Source organism: Macaca fascicularis, chromosome 8 (assembly GCF_037993035.2).
Source record: "Macaca fascicularis isolate 582-1 chromosome 8, T2T-MFA8v1.1".
In the NCBI taxonomy this organism is placed as follows: Eukaryota; Metazoa; Chordata; class Mammalia; order Primates; family Cercopithecidae; genus Macaca; species Macaca fascicularis.
Window position 1 is genome coordinate 83720185 of NC_088382.1, and position 13261 is coordinate 83733445.

Genomic DNA, 13261 nt, shown 5'->3' on the forward strand with positions numbered 1-13261 from the left:
GGGAGTGAGTGATTTGGAATCATGCTCTGCAGATTTTAAGAACTGATAATAGTCATCTTAATAGCTTAATATTGAGTTTCCCTTGAGTTGATTGTTGGCAATCAACAAAAGTGAGAATTTCTGAGATGAGCTAAATAGGATTAAAAAGCAGAACACTGTCCATATAACAGAATTGCTGCTTCACAACTTTTGCCCAGTTCTCACCTGTTGTCCTACAAAACCTCTCATCTGCTACATTTTAGTGAAAACCTCTGCCAACCGTAACAGACTTTTCTCAGCCCAGCTCTATATACTTAGTATTTGAAACAAGGCTTGTGAAGTGGATGCGTCCACAGGAATATGCAGTGTTTCTACTGGAGGTAAGTGTCAAGTTTCCTCTTTATGTTGTCAAAGGAATCTGCTCCCATATAATCAGCCTGGCCCTGTTCCCACCACTCCTTCCATTCTTCTGAGGATACAAAAGGCTGTGTCATAGCTGGGATCTCCCCAAGGGACAGATGTGACATGGCCCCTGAGACATCTTCCATATTTACATGTGAGCAGGTGTCTTTGACTAGGCCAAATTGTTGAAGCAGAGGTAAAACATTGTTGGTAAAGATGTTCCACCACAGGATGAGAAACTCTGGATCACTTTTGACACTTTTTGTTTGGGGATCATAAATATAATTCCATGGTTTGACTTGTACAGGAAATGCACAACTTTGGCACTTACACCAAAAACTTTAAATGCTGGGAGATGGGAGTATATAGAGATGCTGCTTAGGTTATAAATAAATGGCAAGTGTTTTCTGATATCTATTGTTGCCCAGCTGCTAAAAAATGTGTTCAGGTTGGGTGCAGTGGATCACGCCTGTAATCCCAGCACTTTGGGAGACCAAGGCAGGTGGATCACCTGAGGTCAGAAGTTCAAGACCAGCCTGGACAACATGATGAAATCCTGTCTCTACAAAAATACAAAAATTGGCTGGGCATGGTGGCTCATGCCTGTAATCCCAGTGACAGGGCAGGCCAGCTGGACTTCCTGGGTCGAGTGGGGACTTGGGGAACTTTTCTGTCTTACAAGAGGATTGTAAAATGTACCAATCAGCGCTCTATAAAACACAGCAATCAGCACTCTGTAAAATGCACCAATCAGCACTCTGTAAAACGCACCAGTCAGCGCTTTGTAAAATGCACCAATCAGCAGGATTCTAAAAGTAGCCAATCACGGGGAGGATTGAAAAAGGGGCACTCTGATAGGACAGAAATGGAACATGGGAAGGGACAATAAGTGAATAAGAGCTGGCCACCCCAGCCAGCAGTGATAACCCACTCGGGTCCCCTTCCATGCTGTTCAAACTTGTTCTTTTGCTCTTTAAGATAAACCTTGCTACTGCTCACTCTTTGGGTCCGTGCCATCTTTAAGAGTTGTAACACTCACCACAAAAGTCCATGGCTTCATTCTTAAAGTCAGTGAGACCACGAAGCCAGTGGCAGGAACCAACTCTGGACACATCTTGGGGGCTCATCCAGGATATTGCCGTGCGGTGAGTACCATTGGACCCCTTTCCCTTGCTATTCTGTCCTATTTTTCCTTAGAATTCGGGACCTAAACACTGGGCACCTCTTGGCCAGTTAAAAGTGACTAGTGTGGCTGCCAGACTAAAGACATAGGTTTCAGGCTTTCTGGGAAAGGGCTCTCCAACAATCCCTGACTCTTTGAAGTCAGGACCATTGCTTTGCCTGGAACCAGCTTCCGCTTTTCCTGCACTTCTGGGCTGAGCCGAGGGTCAGCAGAGAGGAAAGCCATTCAGCTCCAGGGTCCCAACAAAAAGTTAGTTGTCCCTGCAGCCATGAGCGGAGCTCTCAGTTACATCACCCAAGTGAGACTTGCCTATCTATCCTATTTATCCTGACCCTTGCCTCCTGGGTCCTAATGCCTGTCAGTCAAACTTCCTTTTGCCTCTCTTCTCCAAGCCTAGTCCTGCTTCTAAAAACCACTCCCTAGTTTCTCCTATAAGGATGATTTCTAATAGAGATTTCAGGACTCTGTTCCCTTCTTTAGGCACCTGGGCTCACCAATCAGAAAGAACCAAAATTCTTCAATGGGAAATAGGCACCCTGGGACACATAATTTTTTACTGGAGCCCCATTGGGCAGACTATCTGGAACACCATCTATCCTTTTAGGATCCCTCCTCAGACTAGCAGGCCTAACAAAGGCTATACCTGAAGCTAGGATATGGGGGCCTCAGAAATTATAGACTCCTAAATTGGGGGGACATCCTTCCTATTCATATGATGAGAAGTGAGGACAAAAGGTGTCACTCTTCCAACCCTGGAGATCCCTTCCCTCCCTCAAGGTATGGCCTTTCACTCCATTTTGAGGCATATCGTCTTTATAGGACAAGGGTAAGGTCCCAATACCAACAGGAGAAAACATTTAGGACTCTAACTAGCAGGTTTTTGAGAATGCGTCGGTAAGGGCCACTAAATCCGACATTTCTCGATCCTCTTTGTGGTCTAAGAGGAAAGGCACGGGTACAGGTTTTCAAGAATGCATCAGTAAGGGCCACTAAATCTGACCTTCCTCAGTCCTCTTTGTGGTCTAGGAGGAAAACAAGTGTTTCTGCTGCTGCTTCAGTGAGTGTAACTATTCCAAACAGCAGGGTCCAGAGACCGTTGTGCGTTCTTGGGCAGGGGAAGAAACAGACCAAAACCCTGGGCAGTTTTTTCTTTCTGTTTTAGATGGGAAACACTCAGGCATCAAAAACTCACCCTTGAAATGCATCCTAAGCCATTGGGACCAATTTGGCCCACAAACCCTGAAAAAGACATGGCTTATTTTGTTTATTTATTTATTTTTTGCACTACGGCCTGGCCCCAATATTCTCTCTCTGATGGGGAAAAATGGCCACCTGAGGGAAGTGTAAATTACAATACTATCCTGCAGCTTAACCTTTTCTATAAAAGGGAAGGCAAATGGAGTGAAATACCTTATGTCCAAGCTTTCTTTTCATTGAAGGGTAATCCACAACTATGCAAAGCTTGCAATCTACATCCCACAGGAGGACCTCTCAGCTTACCCCCACATCCTAGCCTCCCTACAGCTCCCCTTCCTGTTAATGGTGAGCCTCCTCTAATCTCCCCCACCCAGAAGGAAACAAACAAAGAAATCTCCAAGGGACCACAACCTCCCCTCGCCCCCCGGGCTATCGGTTATGTCCCCTTCAAGCTGTAGGGGGAGGGGAATTTGGCCCAACCCAGGTACATGTCCCCTTCTCCCTCTCTGATTTAAAGCAGATCAAGGAAGACCTGGGGAAGTTTTCAGATGATCCTGATAGGTATATAGATGTTCTACAGGGTCTAGACCTTTGACCTCATTTGGAGAGATATCATGCTACTGTTAGGTCAAACCCTGGCCTTTAATGAAAAGAATGCAGCTTTAGCTGCAGCCTGAGAGTTTGGTATCTTAGTCAAGTAAATGATAGAATGACAGCCGAAGAAAGGGACAAATTCCCTACCAGTCAGCAAGCCATCACCAGTATGGATCCCCACTGGGACCTAGACTCAGATCATGGGGACTGGAGTCATGAACATCTGTTGACCTGTGTTCTAGAAGGACTAAGGAGAATTAGGAAAAAGCCCATGAATTATTCAATGATGTCCACCATAACTCAGAAAAACAAAGAAAATCCTACTGCCTTCCTCAAGCGGCTATGGGAGGCCTTAAGAAAATATACTCCCCTGTCACCCAGCTCCCTCAAGGGTCAATTGATCCTAAAAAGTAAGTTTATTATCCAATCAGTCACAGATATCTGGAGAAAGCTACCAAAGCTAGCCCTGGGCCCTGAACAAAATTTGGAGGCATTATTAAACCTGGCAACCTTGGTGTTCTATAATAGGGACCTAGAGGAACAAGCCCAAAAGGAAAAGCGAGATCAGAGAAAGGCTGCAGCCTTAGTCATGGCCCTCAGACAAACAAACCTTGGTGGTTCAGATAGGACAGAAAATGGAGCAGGCCAATCACCCGGTAGAGCTTGTTATCAGTGTGGTTTGCAGGGACCCTTTAAACAAGATTCTCCAATGAGAAACAAGCCGCCCCCTCACCCATGTCCACTATGTCAAAGCAATCACTGGAAGGCACACTGACCCAGAGGACAAGGGTCCTCTAGGCCAGAAGCCCCCAACTAGATGATCCAACAACAGGACTGAGGGTGCCTGGTGCAAGCGCCAGCTCATGTCATCACCCTCACTGAGCCCTGGGTACGTTTAACCATTGAGGGCCAGGAAATTGACTTCCTCTTGGACAATGGTGCAACCTTCTCAGTGTTAATCTCCTGCCCCAGACAGCTGTCCTCATGGTCCGTTTCCTGAGGAATCCTGGGACAGCTTGTAACCAAGTATTTCTCCCACCTCCTCAGTTGTAACTGGGAGACTTTGCACTTTTCACATGCCTTTCTTGTTATGTCTGAAAGTCCCACACCGTTATTAGGGAGGGACATATTAGCCAAAGCTGGAGCTATTATCTACATGAATATGGGGGACAAGTTACCCATTCATTGTACCCTACTGGAGGAGGGAATCAACCCTGAAGTCTGGGCATTGGAAGGACAATTTGGAAGGGTAAAAAATGCCCACCCAGTTCAAATCAAGCTAAAACCCCACCACTTTTCCTTATCAAAGGCAATACCCTTCAGGCCTGAAGCTCATAAAGGATTACAGGATATTGTTAGACATTTAAAAGTTCAAGGCCCAGTAAGAAAATGCAGCAGTTCCTGCAACACCCCAATTTTATGAGTACACAAACCGAATGGTCAGTGGAGACTAGTGCAGGATCTTAGTCTCATCGATGAGGTGGTAATTCCTCTATATCCAGCTGTACCCAACTCCTATACCCTGCTCTCTCAAACACCAGAGGAAGCAGAATGGTTCACTGTTCTGGACCTCAAGGATGCCTTCTTCTGCATTCCCCTGCACTCTGACTTCCAGTTTTTCTTTGCCTTTGAGGATCCCTCAGACCACACATCCCAACTTAGGTGGACGGTCTTGCCTTAAGGGTTTAGGGATAGCTCTCATCTGTTTGGTCAGGCACTGGCCCAAGATCTAGGCTGCTTCTCAAGTCCAGACACTCTGGTCTTTCATATGTGGATGATTTACGTTTGGCTACCAGTTCAGAAGCCTCATGCCAGCAGGCTACTCTATATCTCTTGAACTTTCTAGCTAATCAGGGGTACAAGATGTCTAAATCGAAGGCCCAGATCTGCCTACAAGTCAAATATCTAGGCCTAATCTTAGCCAGAGGAACAAGGGCCCACAGCAAAGAATGAATTCAGCCTATACTGGCTTATCCTCACCCTAAGACATTAAAACAGTTTCAGGGGTTCCTTGGAATTACTGGCTTTTGCCAACTATGGATCCCTGGATACAATGAGATGGCCAGGCCACTCTATACTCTAATCAAGGAGACCCAGAGGGCAAATACTCATCTAGGAGAATGGGAACCAGAGGCAGAAACAGCCTTCAAAACCTTAAATCAGGCCCTGTACAAACTCCAGCCTTAAGCCTTCCCACAAGACAAAACTTCTCTTTATACATCACAGAGAGAGTGAGAATAGCTTTTGGAGTCCTTACTCAGACTCATGGGACAACCCCACAACCAGTGGCATACCTAAGTAAGGAAATTGATGCAATAGCAAAAGGCTGGCCTCACTGTTTATGGGTAGTTGTGGCGGAGGCCATCTTAGTGTCAGAGGCTGTCCAAATAATACAAGGAAAGGATCTCACCATCTGGACTACTCATGATGTAAATGGCATACTGCATGCCAAAGGAAGTTTATGGCTATCAGACAATCACCTGCTTAGATACAAGGCACTACTCCTTGAGGGACCAGTGCTTCAAATATGCACGTGTGCAACCCTCAACCTGCCACTTTTCTTCCAGAGGATGGGGAACCAATTGAGCATGACTGCAAACAAATTGTAGGCCAGATTTATGCCGCCCAAGATGATCTCTTAGAAGTCCCCTTAGCTAATCCTGACCTTAACCTATATACTGATAGAAGTTCATTTGTGGAGAATGGGATACAAAGGGCAGGTTTTGCCATAGTTAGTGATGTACTTGAAAGTAAGCCTCTTCCCCCAGGGACCAGCGCCCAGTTAGCAGAACAAGTGGCGCTTACCCGAGCCTTAGAACAGGGAAAGGAAAAAAGAATAAATATGTATACAGATAGCAAGTGTGCTTATCTAATCCTACATGCCCATGCTGCAATATGGAAAGAAAGGGAGTTCCTAACCTCTGGGGGAACCCCCAATAAATACCACAAGGAAATCATGGAGTTATTGCACGTAGTGCAAAAACCCAAGGAGGTGGCAGTCTTACAGTGCCAAAGCCATCAGAAAGGTGAAGGAGAAAAGGCAGAAGGAAACTGTCAGGCCAACGCTGAGGCCAAAATTGCTGCCAAGTGGAACCTCCCATTAGAAATACCTATGGAAGGACCCTTGGTATGGAACAACCCTCTCCAAGAGATTAAGCTGCAGTATTCCCTGACCAAAACAGAACGGGGACTTTCACGGTGGCATAGTTTTCTCCCCTCTGGGTGGTTAACGACAGAAGAGGGAAAGGTACTCATACCCAAAGCCAGCCAGTGGAAAATACTTAAGACCCTCCACCAAACTTTTCATATGGGTATTGAGAATACTCATCAAATGGCCAAATCCCTATTTACAGGGCCAAATCTCTTCCGGACCATCCAGCAAGTAGTCAAAGCATGTGAGGTGTGCCAAAGGAATAATCCCTTGGTACATCGTAAGGCTCCTCTGGGGGAACAAAGAATAGGGCAGAGGACTGGCAGTTAGACTTCACCGATAGGCCTAAGTCAAGGGGATTCAATACTTGTTGGTCTGTGTTGATATCTTTACAAACTGGATACAAGCCTTCTCTGCAAGACAGAGAAGGCTCAGGAAGTGGTTAAAGTCCTAATTCATGAGATGATTCCTAGATTTGGGCCTCCCCAAAGCTTATAAAGTGACAGCTTTTAAAGCTTCCCCAAAGCTTATAAAGTGACAGTCCAGCTTTTAAAGCCAAGATAACTCAGGGAATTTCCAGGGTGCTAGGATACAATATCACCTTCACTGCGTCTGGAGGCCACGATCCTCAGGGAAGGTTGAGAAGGCAAATGAAACACTCAAGAGGCACTTAAGGAAACTAACACAAGAAACGCATCTCCCATGGCCTACTCTCTTGCCCATGGCCTTATTGAGAATCTGAAATTCTTCTCACAAAATAGGGCACCTACTATCCCATCAGTGTAATTATACCCTACAACTTTAAGGCCCAACTGATCATAGTAACTTCTGAGTCACCCAAACAGCTCCATTCAGATGGCTTGTCCACTTCTCAGGTTCCCCCAAAATCATCACCACCTCCCTGCTTAACAAACAGTCCAGGCTTTGTAATGGCGAACATACTCCCTGCATGACCATTCATCCCTGGAGCCCCTGCAGCAGCGCCCCCACCACTAGTGAATGTCTTCTCATCCCCTTTTTCAATCACTCTCTTGAATGGTTCCTAGTAGATACAAAAAGTTTTTTTTTTTTTCCAATGGGAAAATAGAACACAGGGAGCCAGTCAGTTTGCTCCCAACACCCCTTTCCAGCCACTCACCGCAGCTACCTTGGCAAGTACTCTAGGAGTATGGGAAAATGAAAACAATAAGCTCACATACCTTTTTAACATACACAACCAGCCAAGGCATATTCCTCTTATGTGGAACTTCAACCTATATCTGCCTCCCCACCAACTGGACAGGCACCTGCACCTTAGTTTTCCTAAGTACCGACATTGACATTGCCCCAGGAAATCAGACCCTATTAGTGCCCCTCAAGGCTCAAGTTCATCAGCACAGGGCCGTACAACTAATTCCCCTACTTAGAGAGTTAGGAATGGCCACTGCTACAGGAACCAGAATAGCCAGTTTACTACTTCACTGTTTATCTACTTCACCACACTCTCAAAGGATTTCTCAGACAGTTTGCAAGAAATAACAAAGTCTATCCTTACTTTACAATCCCAAGTAGACTCTTTGGCAGCAGTGACTCTCCAAAACCGTCAAGACCTAGACCTCCTCACTGCTGAGAAAGGAGGACTTTGCACCTTCTTAGGGGAAGAGTGTTGTTTTTACACTAACCAGTCAGGGATAGTAGGAGATGCCACTCGGGGTTTACAGGAAAAGGCTTCTGAAATCAGACAATGCCTTTCAAACTCTTATACCAACCTCTGGAGTTGGGCAACATGGCTTCTCCCCTTTCTAGGTCCCGTGACAGCCTTCTTGCTATTACTTGCCTTCGGGCCCTCTATTTTTAACCTCCTTGTCAAAGTTGTTTCCTCCAGGATTGAGGCCATCAAGCTACAGATGGTCTTACAAATGGAACCCCAAATGAGCTCAACTCACAACTTCTACTGAGGACCCCTGGACCGACCTGCTGGCCCTTTGACTGGCCTAGAGAGTTCTCCTCTGGAGGACACTACAACTGCAGGGTCCCTTCTTCGCCCCTGTCCAGCAGGAAGTAGCTAGAGTGGTCATTGCCTAATTCCCAACAGCAGTTGGGGTGTGATGTTTAGAGGGGGGATTGAGAGGTGAGGCCAGCTGGACTTCCTGGGTCAAGTGGGGACTTGGGGAACTTTCCTGTCTTACAAGAGGATTGTAAAACGCACCAATCAGTGCTCTGTAAAATGCACCAATCAGCACTCTGTAAAACGCACCAATCAGCAGGATTCTAAAAGTAGTCAATCGTGGGGAGGATTGAAAAAAGGGCACTCTGATAGGACAGAAATGGAACATGGGAGGGGATAATAAGAGAATAAAAGCTGGCCACTGCAGCCAGCAGTGGCAACCCGAGTCCCCTTCCATGCTGTGGAAGGTTTATTCTTTTGCTCTTCACAATAAACCTTGCTACCGCTCACTCTTTGGGTTCATGCCATCTTTAAGAGCTGTAACACTCACTGCGAAGGTCCGCGGCTTCATTCTTAAAGTCAGCGAGACCACGAACCCACTGGCAGAAACCACCTCCGGACACACCTGTGCTTTGAGAGGCCGAGGTGGGTGGATCATGAGGTCATGAGTTCAAGACCAGCCTGGCCAAGATGGTGAAACCCCGTCTCTACTAAAAATACAAAAATTAGCCAGGAGCAGTGGCAGGCACCTGTAATCCCAGCTACTTGAGAGGCTGAGGCAGGACAATTGCTTGAACCCAGGGGGCGGAGGTTGCAGTAAGCCAAGATCGCACCACTGTACTCCAGCCTGGGCAACAGAGTGAGACTCCGTCTCAAAAAAAAAAAAAAAAGAAAAGAAAATTCAAAAATTAGCCAGGCATGATGGCAGGTGCCTGTAATCCTAGCTACTTGGGAGGCTGAGGCAGGAGAATCAGTTAAACCTGGTAGGTGGAGGTTGTGGTAGGCCGAGATTGTGCCATTGCACTCCAGCCTGGGTGACAGAGTGAGACTCAGTCTCAAAAAAAAAAGAAGAGAAAAAACAAAAAAAAATGTGTTCAGTAAGCCTTGGTCCCCACCATCAAAACTACCTTGCTCAGAAGCAAGATGAAACCGCAGATTATATATTTAAACTGAAGGCTGATAAACGAAGACTTCGGAATTGAAGCAGTCAGGCCACCTTGGGTCTGGTCCTGCTGATATTTCTTCTCTCTCAAAAAGATCATCAATATTTCCTAGGACCAAAGTATCTGCATCCAAGGATACACATTTTGAATACTGTATAAGCAACCAGCAGTGGAGCTTTGTCAGCGTGATAGCCAACTCTGGCCTCTTCATTAAGGATAGATGAGCAGAATCGTGCCATCTAAGACATCTACCATGATGACTTCAGCAAAGACCGTCTCTAAAACTTTCCTCATGGAGTCTGAGACTTGCGGGGTGGCGAGTACGACCAGCCTCTTGGTGGTCCTGTGCTATTTCAGAGATGAGCCCAGGGCCAGGACAGCTTTGGTGTAGGCATCATTTGTGGTCAGTGTCGCAAAGGCCTGATCTGTCACGGTGCTGCCGAGGGTGCAGGCAGCTGGGGCAGCCGCAGGTTGGGAGGGAGCAAGGGCAGGGAGGAGGCGCAGCGGGACTGCCATTTAAAACTCTCCAGGGGTTCAAATGGAAAGTGCCAAAGTTAACTCTAGAACAAAAAGAAAATTTAGAATTTTGATCTTGGAGAAGTCTGCCAAGGATTCAAAAGGTTCAAAACACTTGATGAAAACATGACCATGGGCCATTGTGAAATAATATTCATTTAACCAGAGTGATATCAAAGACTTAAAAAGCAATACAGAAAATAACGTGGATGTAAAATTCTTAACCCTTTCAAAGCTCAAAAAAATCTAATAAAGATAACAGGAAATTATCTTGACAAAATGTAAAATCTTTGTTTTTTAAGGCTTCTCCTTATTGGAAGCTCATTTATCCGAGTTTGCAATAAACTGAAAGTCATACCTGATGAGAAGATACTTGAATTCAGTCAAACACAGGAAACATATGTGTCCAAGTTTATATGTATACACCACATTATACAAAAATGTGGCCAGGCATGGTTGCTCACGCCTGTAATCCCAGCATTTTGGGAGGCTGAGAAAGGTGGATCACTTGAGGTCAGGAGTTCGAGACCAGCCTGACCAACATGGCGAAACCCCATCTTTACTAAAAATACAAAAATTAGCTGGGCGTGGTGGCGGGCGCCTGTAATCCCAGCTACTCAGGAGGCTGAGGCAGGAGAATTGTTTGAACCTAGGAGGCAGAGGTTGCAGTGAGTCGAGGTCTCGCCATTGCACTCCAGCCTGGGTGACAGAGGAAGACTCCAATTCAGGAAAAAAAAAAAAAAAAAAAAAAGAAACAAAGAAAAATGTAAAGAAGAACTAGTATCTTGAGCAGGGGAATACATGGCTCTTAGTAAAACCATGAGAAATTTCTTGGTTACGTGAAACAATTCAGATACATCAAAAAAAAGTCAAGAGGGCTGGGCACAGCGGCTCACGCCTGTAATCCCAACACTTTGGCAGGCTAAGGTGGGTGGATCACGAGGTCAGGAGTTCGAGACCAGCCTGGCCAACATGGTGAAACCTCGTCTCTACTAAAAATACAAAAATGAGCTGGGTGTGGTGGCGGGCACCTGTAATCCTAGCTACTTGGGAGGCCAAGACAGGAGAATCGCTTGAAACCGGAAGGCAGAGGTTGCATAAGCCCAGATCGCACCACTGCATTCCAGCCTGGGTGACAAGAGGGAAACTCCATCTCAAAAAAAAAAAAAAAAAGAAAGAAAGAAAGAAAAAAGAAAAAAAGCCAAGAGTGCACAAACCAACTTACAGTGAAGAAAAATATTGCTTTTCTAGGACTTTAAGACAGAACATTTCAGTGTCAGGTTATAACAGCAGAGTTAGAACTGGAGAAAAAAGTTACAGGAGCTGACTAAAGAGTTAAAAAAGAGTTATTACCCAAGTCGAGCAAAAATATATAGCTTCTGAAGGGGAGAAAGAAGAGCTGATGTAATGATGCATGACCTGCAAATCATATAGCAGGATACCACAAACTTTGAACTTCCGAGATAAGAGTTTGAGAAACTCCAAGAGGAAAACTCTACCCCAAGAAATGAAATCATTATTTCATTATTATTATTATTATTATTTTGAGACAGAGTCTCACTCTGTCGCCCAGGCTGGAGTGCAGTGGTGCCATCTTGGCTCACTGCAAGCTCCGCCTCCCGGGTTCACGCCATTCTCCTGCCTCAGCCTCCAGAGTAGCTGGGACTACAGGCACCCGCCACCACGCCCCGCTAATTTTTGTATTTTTAGTAGAGACAGGGTTTCACCACATTGGCCAGGCTGTTCTCGAACTCCTGACCTCATGATCCACCCGCCTCTGCCTCCCGAAGTGGAAATTATCATTTTAAATGAAAAAGACAGCACTTTAAACCTTGAATTAAGAAAATTAAATGTAAATGTAAAACAGAAAAAAAATGTGCGGAGAATTATAAATCAAAGCCTCTTGCAAATTGTACTAACAGTAGATCAGTATTTCAAGAAAAGTTTATTGTTCTAACGTAGGAGACCATATTTTCCGTTGTATCAGTGTATTTTTTTTTTTTTTTTTTTTTTTGAGATGGAGTTTCACTCTTGTTGCCCAGGCTGGAGTGCAACGGGGTGATGATCTCTGCTCAGGGCAACCTCTGCCTCCCAGGTTCAAGCGATTCTCCTGCCTCAGCCTCCAGAGTAGCTGGGATTACAGGCATGCGCCACCACACCTGGCTAATTTTGTATTTTTATTTATGTATTTATTTATTTTTTAGATGGAATCTTGCTCTGTTGCCCACGCTGCAGTGCAGTGGTGCGATCTCGGCTCACTGCAAGCTCCGCCTCCCAGGCTCAGGCCATTCTCCTGCCTCAGCCTCCTGAGTAGCTGGCACTACAGGCGCCCGCCACCACGCCCGGCTAATTTTTTTTTTTTTTTTTTTTTTTTTTTTTAGTAGAGACGAGGTTTCACCATGTTAGCCAGGATGGTCTGGATCTCCCGACCTCATGATCTGCTGGCCTCGGCCTCCCAAAGTGCTGGGATTACAGGCGTGAGCCACGGCGCCCAGCCCCTAATTTTGTATTTTTAGTAGTGATGGGGTTTCTCCACGTAGGTCAGACTGGTCTCAAACTCCCAACCTCAGGTGATCCACCTGCCTCGCCCTCCCAAAGTGCTGGGATTACAGGCGTGAGCCACCACGCCTGGCCCAGTGTATTTTTAATATTAAAGTTCAATCTTTAAAAGACACAAATAATTCCCTTCTTATTGTAGTCAACTTGATTACACACAAAATGTCTTTCATATATCCATTATTTGTGATCTTTTACAATCTGCACAGACCTTAAATGACATGCTTAGAATTTCTGCATTTTCCAATACTTCCTCTTTTTTTTTTTTTTTTTTGGCAGAGTCTTGCTCTGTTGCCCAGGGTGGAGTGCAGTGGCACGATCTCGGCTCACTGGAAGCTCCACCTCCCAGGTTCATGCCATTCTCCTGCCTCAGCCTCCCGAGAAACTGGGACTACAGGCGTCTGCCACCACGCCTGGCTAATTTTTTTGTATTTTCAGTAGAGACGGGGTTTCACCCTCTTAGTCAGGATGGTCTGGACCTCCTGACCTCGTGATCCACCCGCCTCCGCTTCCCAAAGTGCTGGGATTACAGGCATGAGTCACCACACCCGGCCCCAATACTTCGTCTTTTCTAAATAACTAGTCATTTTACT

At 45.7% G+C, this 13261-nt stretch overlaps 1 pseudogene; it reads right to left on the reverse strand.

Moving 5' to 3' along the window:
- Nucleotides 1-213: 213 nt before the first annotated feature.
- Nucleotides 214-9905, reverse strand: LOC102116316 (glycogenin-1-like; annotated as a pseudogene).
- Nucleotides 9906-13261: the final 3356 nt, after the last annotated feature.